At 45.7% G+C, this 14,487-nt stretch overlaps 1 protein-coding gene across 2 annotated transcripts in view; it reads right to left on the bottom strand.

The window, feature by feature from the left end:
- The window catches only part of SIPA1L1 (signal induced proliferation associated 1 like 1), a 431,247-nt gene extending 419,294 nt beyond the window's left edge, over positions 1 to 11,953 (bottom strand). For both annotated transcript variants that reach the window (XM_019551381.1, XM_019551380.1), the window contains exon 1: positions 11,864 to 11,953. The gene's annotated coding sequence lies outside the window, so the exon portion shown is untranslated. The remainder of the gene's footprint in view (positions 1 to 11,863) is intronic.
- Positions 11,954 to 14,487: the final 2,534 nt, after the last annotated feature.

Genomic DNA, 14,487 nt, shown 5'->3' with positions numbered 1-14,487 from the left:
TCAAGGGGCAGGGCTACCCATGCGGCCCTTGACAGCTTGCCAAAACTCAGTAAGTAGCCTTCCAACCAAAATAATTGCCCACCCCTGCACTACAGGCAGTTACTGCAGAATAAGGTCAGGTGTAACTTTAAAGGCAACTGCTACTCCTGAATAACTCCCAATGCAGGCACTGTTATTCCAAGCTTCCAAAATTGGCCTCCTTATTTTAAGAGAGAACAAAAATAGACTCTGTCTTATATTTCCCTTTTGCATACTTTTAGAAATTTCATCTTAATATTTAACAGAGGTGTTGTCGTCTTAATGGCAACCTACAAATTCATCAGGCGGGGGCAGCAAGGAATAGGGAATACTCTGTTTGCTCCTAGTAACCCCAAGGGCATCCTGGTAATGGCCACAAACTGACGGACGGCAGATTTTGATTAGACGTTAGGAAAAATTTCTTTACAGTGAAGGTTGCCAAAATCTGGAATGGGCTTCCAAGGAATGTGTTACTCTTCCCTACCTTGAAGGTCTTTAAGAGGAGACTAGACAAGCACTCAGCTGGGGTCATCTGATCCCAATGCTCTTTCCTGCCCAGGGCAGGGGGTCGGACTCAATGACTTCTTTAAGGTCAGAAGGAACCTCAGTATCTATGAAATCTAGGATTCTATTCTACTTCTTCTCCCTAATAGCACAATAAGTATATAAAACTGAATTCATGACATCATAATGATTTCCATGGAAACAAAGCTGTGTCGAACACAGACTGACAACTTCACTACAGAAAGCAACAGAAAGCCAACTGGGAAAGTTAGGAATAAATGTGTTATGCAAACATGATCTTCTTCAATAGCTATATGGAAAAATGCAGGAGAGTGGCTAAATAAGCCTTTTTGGATGAATATTTACTTCCTTCAGCTTCCAAAAGTTTATTTTAGCTTTAATGTTGTACTTGATTTTTCACTCTCTATTCAGGCTGTTGTACAGCAATTGAACAAGGTATCAAGATCATCAAGATCCATGCAGCAAATGGTTTAATCCAGAGGTGCTAAAACTTCCAGCCTGGAGGCCAGATCCAAGCTGTAGAGCCAGGTCACTCAGCAAGCAGGGCCCCTCGTGGGTCTAAAAACTTGGCAGCAGGGGAACAATGGCAGCTAACTGCCACTACTCCCCTGCTACCAAATTTACAGAACCGAGGGAGCACTATGAGGCTGGATACTGTGGCTCTGCTCAACCGATTGCATGTGTGGGGTCAGCCAAGGTGGTACAGCGCTAGATCCTGGTGTGTCAATCCAGTCTGTCAACCGTCCCACACCATGTATCCAGGCCACAGGGCCAAAGGTTGAACCTCACTGGTTTAGTCCATTTAAAAACTGAAATTACAATAATATTGCCACATATGGAGACACCACATTAATGTACAAAATCCAGATGTTTACTTTTCAGGGGTGAGTATGTTTATAAAAGTTCATAGAATGATTTAGTCCTTTAGCATGGCCTTGAAGCCTAAAATCCAACTCCATCTTTCAAAATTCTACAAGGTTAGGATTTAATGGTAGAAAATCAGGATTGCATCCAATAAAAACTTGGCAGGCCCCCTAGTATTTATTTTGTAGAGTACAGTATCCACTTAAACTAGACATGTACAAATACTGTCCATTACCATGATGGGGTTAAAAAGTTCTGTGCAACTATACGTTCATGAAAAAGACAGAGGAGAAAGAAAAAAATACAAACCAAACAGTGATGCTTCCTAGGTAGATAGGGAATTCATTCTTAAAATCTAAAGAATTTGAACTGGCAAGTCATTAAATTAGAAAAGAAACTTTAACTAAAATAATGATTAGAGAGATTGATAGTCTTACCTCTGATCAAAATAAAATCATAGTTTTTCTGTAAAGGTACAAAACCTAGTTGTTATATGAACCTGCTTGCACTGAAACAATACTTCTCAAAAAACCTTTTATTAGGTTGGATTTACCTTCCATTTTCTCAGGGGTATATAAATTATTTGTTATCCATTAATTTTTATTCTACCTTTCTTAATGCTACAGTAAGTAAATCCTACCTTTTACCTTCATTGAACAGGAAATAAAGTTTGTTACTCTGCAAACATCCTTTCTTCAGGAATTTTAGTTCACGTTATTACCCAATTCAAAGACAAACTTTTAAAGATGTATGATGAAAGCGTCTGTAAGAATTCAATGGAACAGAAAAGTCTGCAGTTCCAGGGTGTCAAGTGAACAAAGGAAATCATGTTTTCTATCACAGGTCTGTGACCTCATAGCCAAAATTAACACACTTCAGTAAATATCCACAGATCGCACAGCAGATACAAAGCAAAAAATACCAAATAAATCCAAGAGTACAAAGCATTTTAGTTAAACCACAAAAAGTCCACCAGCAGGATGTTCCAAATTCTTAAAAGACAACTCAGAAATCCCTCAAGAAAGTCCTACCAAATGCAGAGCTTTTTTTTCCCCCCGCCTTTTCTTCTTCTGTCTGAATCAGAGAGAGATTGGGAAAAGTCAGATGTTGAAAAACTGCAGGTCTACCTGAAATACTTCCTAAAAGTGGTCAAAGACTTGCAATGAACCTTTTAAATGATAGTGTAAAATAATAAAAAAAGATAGAAATAGTACTTCTACCGTGAACATAAAAGTAATGATTGTAGCGTATTACAATAAAGAATATTATAAAACTAGCAAATTATCCATCAAAAATGACGGGGGGGATCGGAATGAAGCCTAGCATTTGGCCCTGTTTCTCTGTTCCACCCAGCTAGTTGGGCCCCACCCCCTTCAGGCCCAACCCTGTCCCACCCAGCAGTTTGGGTTCAGGGCTGGGGCTGGGGCCACTGCCCCTCCTTCCCACCCCCCACAGGCCCGACCCTGTTGCCTACCACCACAGCGGCCCTGCTCCTGCTTTGGGGCTGGGTCCACTCCCCCCACACTCGCCCTCACCCTCTCCCTGTGCTACAGGGCCAAGCCCATGTCTGGCCCCCACTCACTGCTTACGGCCTGGGCCTGTTCACCCCCTCCTCACCCCCTGCAGCTTTGGGTCTGAGCCTGTTCCCTCCCCACCATGGCTGCCGCTGCACCTGTGCCACTGCTGCCTTGCACCTGCAGGCCCAGCAGTGCCCACAGGCCTGGGCCCAGCAGCAAGCAGTGCAGGCCCGGCAGCAGCCACCCAGGCCTAGTGGCGGGCTCAGTGGTAGCAACGGGACACAGCCTGGCAGGGTGGCTGCGGCTGCAGGACTCGTGTGCCGGCTGTGGGCAGAGGGAGGAGGCCACAGGGAGGTAGCCGTGGCTACTGGTAAACGCCCTCTCCCCTCCCTTTCCTGCCGGCTCTTGCAGGGGTGGCAAGGAGGGGAGGGGGTGCTCTGGTCCCTAACGCCAAGGAACAAATTGGGTGCTGCTGGCCTTGCCCCCCGCTCCGTCCCCTCTATTATGGCAGGCTCCTGGCCCTGCCATCCCCCTCTGCCTCCAAGGTTGGGGGAGCAGGCCAGCTCTGCTTCCCCACCCTGGCTCCTCGGTCCCCACTGTCATGGCAGAACTCCGCCATGTCCTAACCATCTAGAGCACTCTGATTGGCTGCCGAGACAGCCAATCAGAGTGAATAAAGCATTATGGACAGACAGACAAAGGCTTTTATAATATTAGAATAGCTGGCCATGAAAACATTAGAATTTAATCAGCAGCATAAAAAAAGCTTAGAAGTTTTAAAGCATTACATCAAAACTAGGTAGTTACTAGACAAATTAACAACATGAAAGTTTTTTAAATATTTTTTTTTGCTCTTCCTATAACGGATATTCTACCTTTCAATACAAACAAACTCAAGTTCACACATGCAGTAAATGTGGGGAGGAAAACTGCTTTTACTTTAATGAAGCATCACGATTTGTTTGTTGATACAAATAGCCAATACCTAGAAAGTTCTCCAATCATGGTAATTACTTTAGAGATTACATTTATCTAAGTATAAAAGAAAGAGAAATGTATCAACCTAACTTAAATTGCACCAAATTACAATGAATTTGTAATTTATATCCAAAGCTCAAGAGACAACTGATTGGCCTGACAGTGCTACAGAATCCACTCTCACTCTAGACCTGGGTAGCACTCATAATTAAAGGTGTACCAATACAATATCAGATTGGCACCAATATAAAAAAATTGACTGCATCAAAAAATCAGCTTTTTTTTGCCTGATGTGGCTGATAAATGCCCTGTGCATGCACACAGTCACAGCACAGTACAAAGGTGGAAGGAGCACAGCTCGCCTGCTTGAAGAACTGCATCCAGCTGGTAAGTATGTTGTGGTGGAAGGGAAAGAGGGAAGGAAGGGGTATGGTGGGGGGCAGATTGAGGCCCCTGGAGTGAGTGAGTGGGGCAGGGGCAGTGGCCAGGGAGGGGAACAAGTACAGAACCACAGCTCATCTGGGAGGGGGTGGGAAGCGGGGGGCAGGTCCCACTACTGCGCATACCCCAAGAGGGCATGGGGATTGTGTGCCCCCAGATCTGCATGTGGGGTGGGGCAGGCTACCACTGCAAGCTGAGGCCAGGGCTGTACCAGGCTGTTCCTGGCAGGGGGCTGGGCTGGGCTGGGCTGCGCTTGGGACAGAGCAGGTGGCAGCACTAGGAGGGGTTTACAGGGGGGAGCTACAGCAAATTCTGGGGTGGCTGCAGCACCCCCCCTTGGCTGCCACTGCCCTCGAGCACAACCTGGCCCCCCTACCGGGATGAGCCCAGCGCATCCCAGGCCCCAGCCCACAGCAGCAGTCTGTCCTCACCCCACGTAGATCTGGGGACACATGCCCCCCATGCCCTCCTGGGGTGCACGCAGCAACGGAAGCTGCTCCTCCTTACTCCTCACGCCCCCCGCTCCCCAGACAAGCCACGGCTCCATCCTGCACCCCCCACCCTGGCTAGGCAATGCCTGCCCCGCTCCCTCCCTCACTGCAGAAGCCTCCATTTGCCCCCTACCCTTCCCCTTCCACCACAAATGTTGGGCTGTGTATTGGAAATTGGATCAGTATTAGCCGATATGACTCCTTAAAAATCAGCTATTGGTATAGACCCAAAAAATCTCTATCAGTGCACCCTTATATGCAACAGAAACAACACTTGTAACCTTTTACAAAGCAACTGTCACCTGTACTAGTTTTTGCCTGCTTTCTTGAACAGCCTGGGAAGGAAATTACTTGTTACTTTTCCTCCATCTAGGAAAGCAAGCATTAGAATTACATCATAGTACCATCCAGCTGGAGAGTACAATGCCATGTAATTGCATCTTGGAAGCAGATTCAGAAGACAACTTCACCTTCTAAACGGTTCTCAGTTTCTGATAGGTAGTGCTTTATACCAGCTCGAAATAAGACTATGTCTTCACTGTTAACACAAGTGAAATTTTTAATCTCAGGATGACTAACAGAGATATCCAAAGACAAAAACACAGCCCCTTTAGAGCAAAATAAACTAGCTGAGGCCAGACCCAGGTGGGGATATATAAAGATGACCTCGGCAGGGTTCTCTCACAGCAAACAAAGCACTATATCTTCACTATATTCTTATTTTATATTTATATGCTGCCCTCCTTTGAGACAGTTCAGGGAAGCTTACAGTAAGAAATAAGACAAATTATAAAACTGCACTGTTACTAGTATGAACACAAGCCCTTTCACTCGGCCTCTGGCGTCCAAAGACTTACCTGGGCCTACTCCTCTTGCTTAGAGCTCCACATCACCCCCCTCACTTGGGGTTCCAGGTCTCTGTCCCTTACTTGGGGCTTACCCCTCACTGGGGCTCCACAACTCTGCCCCCTCACCTCGGGTTACCACACCACCCCTCGCTTGGGGCTACAGAACTTGGCCCCCTTCACTGGGGCTACCCCCTCACTGGGGCTCCACAACTCTGCCCCCTCACCTCGGGTTACCACACCACCCCTCGCTTGGGGCTACAGAACTTGGCCCCCTTCACTGGGGCTACCCCCTCACTGGAGCTCCACACCTCTGCCCCCTCATTCGGGGCCACACAGGTTTGCTCCCAGGTGGGCTCAGGTGTCCGTAGCCTTGCCTGTCCCCAACTTTCCCTCTCAGGGTCTCACACCCCCTGCAAGGCTCAGGTGACCATAGGCATGCCTGGCCCCACTCTTTTCCTCAGGGCTCACACCCCCAAAGGGGTCAGGTGGCCACAGCTATGCCTGGCTCCAACTACCTCCAATGGTACATAAACCCACCCAAAGGTGAGGGCTAGGGTTAAGACGCCCCTACCCACCAGGATGATAACTGGCCTGCCATTTCATGGGGGCTCTCACGCCACTGAGAGTCCCTCCAGGCCACTACTCCCGGCAGGGTGCAGTTTTAGGTCATGCCCAGGACCAGGAGCCTTCTGACCATCCCCTACAGCTCCTCCCTTACCTCCAGATGATAGCAGCAGCCCTCCAACCAGGTGATATTGTTGCCTGGCCTCCCAGCAGCAAAATGCCCTGTTTATATGGGCAGCCCTATATCCAAAATTGCTGCCCTCATCAAGCACCTGCCAGCTGCTAGCTTCAGGCCCTTAAAAAGTGGCAGGCACCTGCAGTGCCCTGCCATAACACCTAACAGGCAACAGACAATATTCTCCAGAATCTTTTGAATTATTATAGAACCTACCACCTCACATCTTATTAAAGCACCTAACTTGTTAGACCTTAGCAACACCCATTAAGTTATTATGCCCATAATGCAGATGGGGAAACTGAAGTGGACATTGGGCACAGTATTCAAACTGCAAAATGAGTTTGCATTAGAGCTGGGACTAGAACTCAAGAATGCTCATCTCCCTGCCCTATGCACTAACTATGCACCCTCAATAATTACCACTTTCAAAATATCAAGTACAAAAAGAAACTATTATATTTCTCTTTTGTACAACAATATACACATAGTTTAAGAATGTATTATTTCATACATCATTTAGAATTACACACTTATTTCCAAGAAAATAGGCAACAACACGGAGGTTTCTCAAACAATTTACATAGAGAAAGTTGTCAGTAACAAACACCAGCATATAATATTAGGGCCAAATGACATCTTAAAGTCTGATGTGTTAACACTACATTCTAGCATCTGAACAGATCATTTAAGCTTCAAAAGCAGCGAAGATGAATTTTGATCTAACCCACTATTTTTTCCTCCATATATGTTCAAACCTCTTTCAAACAGTATTGAAAAGGTGTCATTAATTAGCAACTACGAATTAACCAGCTGTTGATTTGAGATTTAAATGAAAATCCAATTTGCTTCATTCTCAGGATGTTTTCTTTATGGCACATTTCCATTTAAAAATACAACTTTTGAATGTCTACATTCACCTTAAGTTAAGCAGAAAAGGCCCTCAGTAGATCCCAAACCAGAGTTTGGGGAAAAAAGCTTGAATAAGGAGATCAAAAAAGTCATCATAAACTGAAAACTTCCATGTAAATAAATAAGTCTAACCTGTATGATTATGAAGATACCCTTCCAAATATAAATCTCATGCAAACCAAGGGAAAATTGTCTCCCTGAGGCCACAGACTTGTGCCTTCAGCTGTTGATAGGCTTCCATGCTTCCAAGTGCAAGACTGAAACTGTTTCTACTAAAAACAGACAAAACAAGAACCAGTCAAAGGCACTAACATATTGCCATTTACTCCTAACAGTGGCCCAGTTCACATCCTCACCTCTGGCAGCACTACTGCTGGAAGATTACACTTCTGCCTAACTAACATCTGGTAAAATTTAAATTCCAATTTAAAAAAAAAATCTTAAAATTCTATAAAAATGTCTCTTTAAAAAACATTCAGCTTAAGGATCCTCATTCAAACATTATACTGAATTCACTGAAATATTAAAATTAACCTATTCTAAATCTCCCATTTAGCACGATGTATTTAAAGTCAATTTAAAGTCAAGCTACTGAGTCACATCTCCCTGGAAACGTACAAGGAACAATCTAACGTATTTTTTTCCTGCTCGCAAAAGAATATTTAACATGTGATTAGCTTTCAGCACAGAACTGCAAAGTAGCTTGACCTAACAGATTTCAAAACTTTCATATTGCAAAATCCAGCTATATTATATCAGTAAAGGAATAATAACAAAGGAAGGTGTGCATCCCTTAACAAGAAGTGGAATCAACAATTCCTAAGTAAGACAAAATCTCTTAAAACCTAAGAAAGAATAGAAGAATTTCTGGAGGCCAGGTTTACTTGAAGTCAATGGAAATGACTTTTAATATAAAAAACTGTATAGAACTAACCAAACAAACTTCCCTTGAGTAAGAGAATACCAGAACAGTGAGGGTGCTAGACCATGCCTTCTGACATATAGTATACACTGCATCTCTTGAGGGACAAATGAGGACAGGTACTAGGCAGGGAAATGCAAGAGAAACCTAGAAAACAGATTTAAAACTAGATAAGGCAAGAGCATAAAAATATTAATGGACAGCAAAATAATTCATTATAAAAAAAATGTAGGTAAACACTTGGAAATCGAGGGAGCAAATATGTTAGAAACCTGAAGGATGCTACAACAGCCAAAAAAACATCTTTTTCAAAAGGTCAATGTGCAAGCTCAATCAACAAAACTTTTAAAGTCCCAAAAATGTCACTGTCAGAAAGCCAACCAACCCGCATGACTGAAATTCTGATGAAGGCAACAGTGCAACTTTTCCTGCATCACAGTAGGATATCCTGGATTTCTAACTAGCAGCACTACAAATTGCATGGTTAGCAGGAAAACCATGTTTTGTTGAGAGGAATAATCTATTGATGTGGAGAAAACTGCCTTTCCCTTCTATACAATGAAAATACTATAGCACAATGCAGAATGATGGATACAAAAGGGAATCAAATGAGCTTCCACTCTTTCCCATACTAGAGCAGTCTGTGTGTTTCCTTGATGTCTTTTCCAACTGGTGTTCCTCTACTTCAAGGATGTAATCTTGCTGAATCACACAGTGAATAAGCTTGGTAAGGAAAACAAAAACTGAATTTAAATGATTGCTTAGGCAAGATAAAACACATGCACACTAATAAATACCAGCATTTGCAAATAAAAGGGGGATAATGCATGGAACACACTGGAAAGGCATCAAAAGGACAAATACTACACTGCAATACAAATGAAGTCCTTGAGACTGTACAGCAGTATATATTTAGGCAAGTTAACAACTTCTCAGTCAATACAAAGGCTTGAGAAGTAGGGAAGTATGTTGGAGACATGCAATCATAAATGGTTTTAAGCCAATAATTACATAGATCAAGGAAGTAATCAAGATATTTATGTCTCTCCCAAAGCAGAAGAAGAAAAAATAAAGTCACTCATGCAAGAACAATGAGGTGGCAATCTGATATTTAAAGGCACAAAAAGTAAATTCAGTGAAGAATTAGGGAAGTATGCATTTCTTTATTGGCATTTCATTTCCACAGTTCAGATCTTTCCCATTTACACTTTCGTATTCTGTCACTTGCATCTAGGCCTGCTTAGTAGTCACAGACAACTGATTCTTCCAGAACCCTACAATAAAGTCACAGCCAGTGACCCAATTTTGCTTGGCACCTTACAGTATAAAAGATTCACTGAACCACAACTCTGAATCATGTATTTCCAACCCAACGCATAATGGTAAAAACCAAGTGCAAATTAGCAGCCGTAACACCTTCTCTGTGTTATTGGGCAACTAAGTGCATATCTCTTAATCAGCTGACAGTAGGTAAGCCCAGTTATGTGGGCAACTTTCAAGTTCTTCAGTTCTTAACTATCGATCAATAAAATAAAGACAGTATTTGCATAACACATTCAATCATACAATTTCAAAACAACTGCTCTCTGAAGTCTATAAAAACTTCAATTTTTTTAAATCTATTTTGAAATCTACTTGACTTGACATCAATAAGATACAAAATGTTTTTACATTATGTAATCAAACCTCTCAACTTCCTTATGCCAGGTTTCTGACGGAACAACTGGTATGGCATCTGATGGCCTAAGGGATGAAATAATACAATATTTGAACCTTTTGCCCCTCCCCCCCATAGTTATTACATCCATAAACTTCTCCATTATTGTTTTCACTTTTCTTGTCCCTCTACAAGAAATAGAAGGAATTAGGTTGGCTTGACTGCACCTTCCAAATAAAAAATAACAATCAGTCTTTCCATCAAATAAGGCAAGACATGCACACTATTTAATTAGCATACACAATGACAGGAAGCAAAAACTATGGAAAAATTGTAATATTTTCTTCCTTAGAAAACAGCTTTATACCAGAAATTTAAGAAAGCTAACATTTAATTCCTAGAATGGTCAAAAAGAACCCGAGTCAAAATTCCATCATGAAAAGACTGCTTTTAGAGGAAACAGCAATCTTGGCTCATTCCAGATAGACTTGGAATCTAATGAAACTAGATGCCTTTACTCAAAAAACAAATTTATCATTATATCATCAGCTAAGAATCCAGGCTCACAGATTCCCTTACAGCACACTGGTATAAGTGTACCATTAAAACAGCATTACTAAAATATTCAATGCAGGTACTATTTTACAAAAAGGTTCTCTTATAAACAATACCATTCAAAGAAGATTAAACAAAGGTTTTTCAACTTAAAAAAATGCTATTTCCATCTTAAACCCACATCCATACTGTAGCCAAGGTTACACAGGGAGACCTTCCTATAAGTTGAGCAATTCCCATTTTGCATCACAGCTTTTGCTAGACAGGAACGGGTACATTAAATGAACATGACCAACATGACAATTGTTCTGTCTGTGTATACATTCTATTTATGAAGCGAGATACAGAGAGATTCAATGTCAAGATTTGAGAAAATATTTTTTAAAAGGGAAAAAGTGATTACTCTACATCTTTCGCTTCCATCTCTTCACCTGTTTCTGCCACGAACCAAAATACTTCCCTTCTCTCTACCTGTTCCAAGAGACCCAGTGTTCTGCCTTTCACTTCTCCAGACACCAGGAAAAGAAGTGGCTGCATCCAAACATTTTATTCCTCCACTCCCTTTCCCACGCTGCAGAGATTTAGAACATCCCCCTTGGCACTGCCTTTTGCCAAGCTGATCGCAATGGCCATGAAACTGGTTCTGGTTTGGAACAGCCTGCAGCACCCAAGACCCACTGCGAGGCAAAGAGGAGAGAAATGTGTGTGACCCAGCACGGACGGCACGGCACCAAACTAACTTGCTTCCTACGTGGGGAAAGGGCTAAAAATCGCATCAAACTTCATGAAGGGGGGGTGACTTCAGAAAGGGGCATGTGACAGACCTGTATGTACATGTACATATGTGACTTCAGAAAAGGAGGTGGAAGACGTGTGTGTGTGTGTTACTTCAGAACGGGTACAGAACTGCAAAGGGATATGGGCAAGAGACCTGTGTGTGCGAGTGTGCGACTTCAGAAAGAGACGTGCGCAAGAGACCTGTGGGTGCGTGAGCCTCTGTACAAGTGAGTGTGTGACTTGAGCAAGGCAGGTGTGCGAGAGACCTGCCCATGCGTGCCAGTGTGTGACTTCAGAAAGAGCCGCGACCGCCCGACTTGAGGAAGAGCCCCGCAGAGGCGCTTCCCCAGCTGTACGAAGCTTGGAGGCTTCAGCGCACGAATCCCGCCGGCCGAGCAGGTCGGGCTGCGCCGGGCGGGGAGGGACCGCGCGTCCGGCTGAAGCCAGCCCTGGGTCTCGCCCCCTCGCAGACCCTCCCTCCCTCTCCCCCTCCCCCGCGCGGCCCCGTCCCGTCCCCCGCCGCAGCACTGGCTGGAAGCCGGGAGCGAGGGGCAGCAAAGCCAAGTGCCGGCGGCCGCTCCTGCCCCCCGGGGCGCGCGGGGGACGCCGCGGAACTCACCCAACAAAGTTGCGGCGGCGGCGGGAGACTCGGCTCGGCGCTGCGCTCGGGGTGAGCTCACCCGCTCCCCGCGCCGCTCTGCTCAGCTCCGCTCCGCCCGCGGCTGCTGCGCCGCAGCTCTCGCGAGAGGCAGTGCGGGCGGGCCTGCCCTGCGCTCCCGGGGGGGGCGTGCGCCGCCGTTACCACAGCAACGGCCAAGCGCGGGCAGCCGTGGCCCCGGCTTCCTGCCCGCTCCGGGGGCAACGGGGAGCTTCCTCCCTCCCCCCCCGGGGGCCTCGGGCAACAGTGCCCCTCGCTCCGCACCCGCCGCCCCAGCCCCGCCACGGCGAGGGGCCCCAAGCAGCCCCTCGTGGGCTGCAGCTCTGCGGCCTGCAAGGGAAAAGCTGCTTGTTCCCCACGTTTCTCCTTTAATGGAGAATCCATTTTTAAAGATCATGGATCTATTTCTTTTTCTTTAAGTTTGTTCACAACGTTTTCACATATGTTATTTCGACTCACTTTTGCGTCACAACCCACGGGTGGAGAAACGCGGCTGTAGGGACTACAGTTAAATGCCCGTTTCTTATCCCACTCCCTCAAACAAGAGCTGGCCGCCTGGAGCACCTTGCAGCTGCCGCCAAGACTTCCCCGCCCCTCATTTCTAATAAGACTGCACCCCGGTTAAGGCTTTTAGTCCACAGGCCACAGTCGGCAGGCATATGAAATTAAAAAAAAGAGGTGCAGCCAGAAATGGCTAACAGGCCGCAGGAGAAAGGAGGCTTGGAATAAGGAAACAGCAAGAGCATTAAGAAGGGGTGAGGGCCCTCAACACCCATTGAGTGGATAAGGATAAAGGGTGGCTAACATCTGTGGAGTGGAGAGCGATTGGCAGGAATCAGGGAGATGACACCAAGCCATCAAGTCACCAGACTCTCTCAGCGCTGCCTGAATTGAAATGCTGCTGTGCATCCCAGGCACGAGGGTTTTAAGTTTGGGCAGAGTAGAAATCAAAGGGAGGGGCAATTACACCGCTGCACCCTCGCCACCCCACTAGAGTTACCACACATTCATGTTTTCCTGGTCATGTCCACTTTTTTGGTCCCCTGTCCTGTGTCCAGGCAGGTTTTGAAAATGAAAGCAAATGTCCAGGTTTTTACACTTCCTCCGCTTTCCTGGGCTGTCTGCTTGGGGCTGGGAGCAGCACGCAAGGTTATTGGCTGCTGGGGGTCACATGCTCCCCATATGGGCCCCAGCAAGCCACTCCCAGGTAAAGAGACTCTGTGTGCACATAGGCATGCATGCATGCATGCATGCATGCGTGCACACACACACACAACACGGGAGCTGCTTGGGCAGCAGAACTAGGGGGCAGGGGGGCAGGATATGCACTGGCAAGGCTAGGAGGCAGGGGCTTAGGAGTGAAGGACAGAGTCAGGGCACTGGCATAGCACTGCCTCCACCCCACCCCCCATCAGATGCCCCTGCCCCCTACCCCGCTTTCCCTCACAGGTGTCTTTTTTTAATACTGGAAATATGGTAACCCTACCCCCTGCCCCTGATCCACCCCTGTTGTAACATCCTGAGCGTATCTACATGCACAGCACGTGGAGCTAAGACAGAGCAGCCTCAGCTGGCAGGGAGTCTTAGGGTTCAACCTGCCAGCCCAGGGCTGTTCCGCCCTGGCTCAGCATGCTGAAGAGGGGCTGGTTGGGGCATGAGGGAGCTTCAGCATAGAGCAAAATTCATTTTAATTTAAATGTAAATTTGGGGATAAATTAGTCAACTGCGCAGTACACCTCTTGTGTAGACATACCCCCTGACACTTCTACATGGACAGGGAGCGCAGTTCTCCTCCCACTGTTTAGACTGGAGGTGTCCCTTTCCCTTCTTTCTTGACTACAAAAAAAATAAAGCAGTTCTTCCTTTGCAAAGAGCTGAGCAGGACAGAATGGTTGTGGTCCTACAAATACCCATTTGAAATACCTGGATTTATCTAGTGAATCTTGTTTGTGCATCCAATAGTGCTAACATTGCATGGTACCCTGCAGTACCCTTGAAAAGATCTTGAGACACCCTAGAGTGCTGCAGCCCCACCCCACCCCCCAAGTTGAGAATCACTGATGTAGATTTGCCTTTATAGCCCCCATTGCCATAGGATGTGATCATGCTCTTGCAGGTTCTCATCTTCAGGAGAGAAGTCAGGACTCCTGCTAGCAGGGAAATCATAGAAAATTAGAGTTGGAAGGGACCTCAGGAAGTCATTTAGTCCCTTGCTTAAAGCAGGACCAGCCCCAACTAGATCATCCCAGCCAAAGCTTTGTCTAGCTGGGTCTTGAAAATTTCCAAGGATGGTGCTTCCACCACCTCTCTGGGTAACCTGTTCCAGGATTTTACTATTCTCCTAGTGAGAAAATTCTTCCTAATATCTAACTTAACTAACTTCCCTTGCTGCAACTTGAAACCGTTGCTCCTTGTTTTGTCATCTGCCACCACTGAGAACAGTCTAGCCAATCTAGCTCCATCCTCTTCCAAACATCTGTTCAGGTAGTTGAAGGCAGCTAGTAAATCCCCCCCTCAGTCTTCTCTTCTCTAGGCTAAATAAGCCCAGTTCCCTCAACCTGTCCTCATACGTCATATCCCCCAGG

Source organism: Crocodylus porosus, unplaced genomic scaffold, assembly GCF_001723895.1.
Source record: "Crocodylus porosus isolate Cpor-Errol unplaced genomic scaffold, CroPor_comp1, whole genome shotgun sequence".
NCBI lineage: Eukaryota > Metazoa > Chordata > Crocodylia > Crocodylidae > Crocodylus > Crocodylus porosus.
Note: the sequence above shows the minus strand (reverse complement) of the source record. Positions and strands in the feature narration are given on the sequence as shown.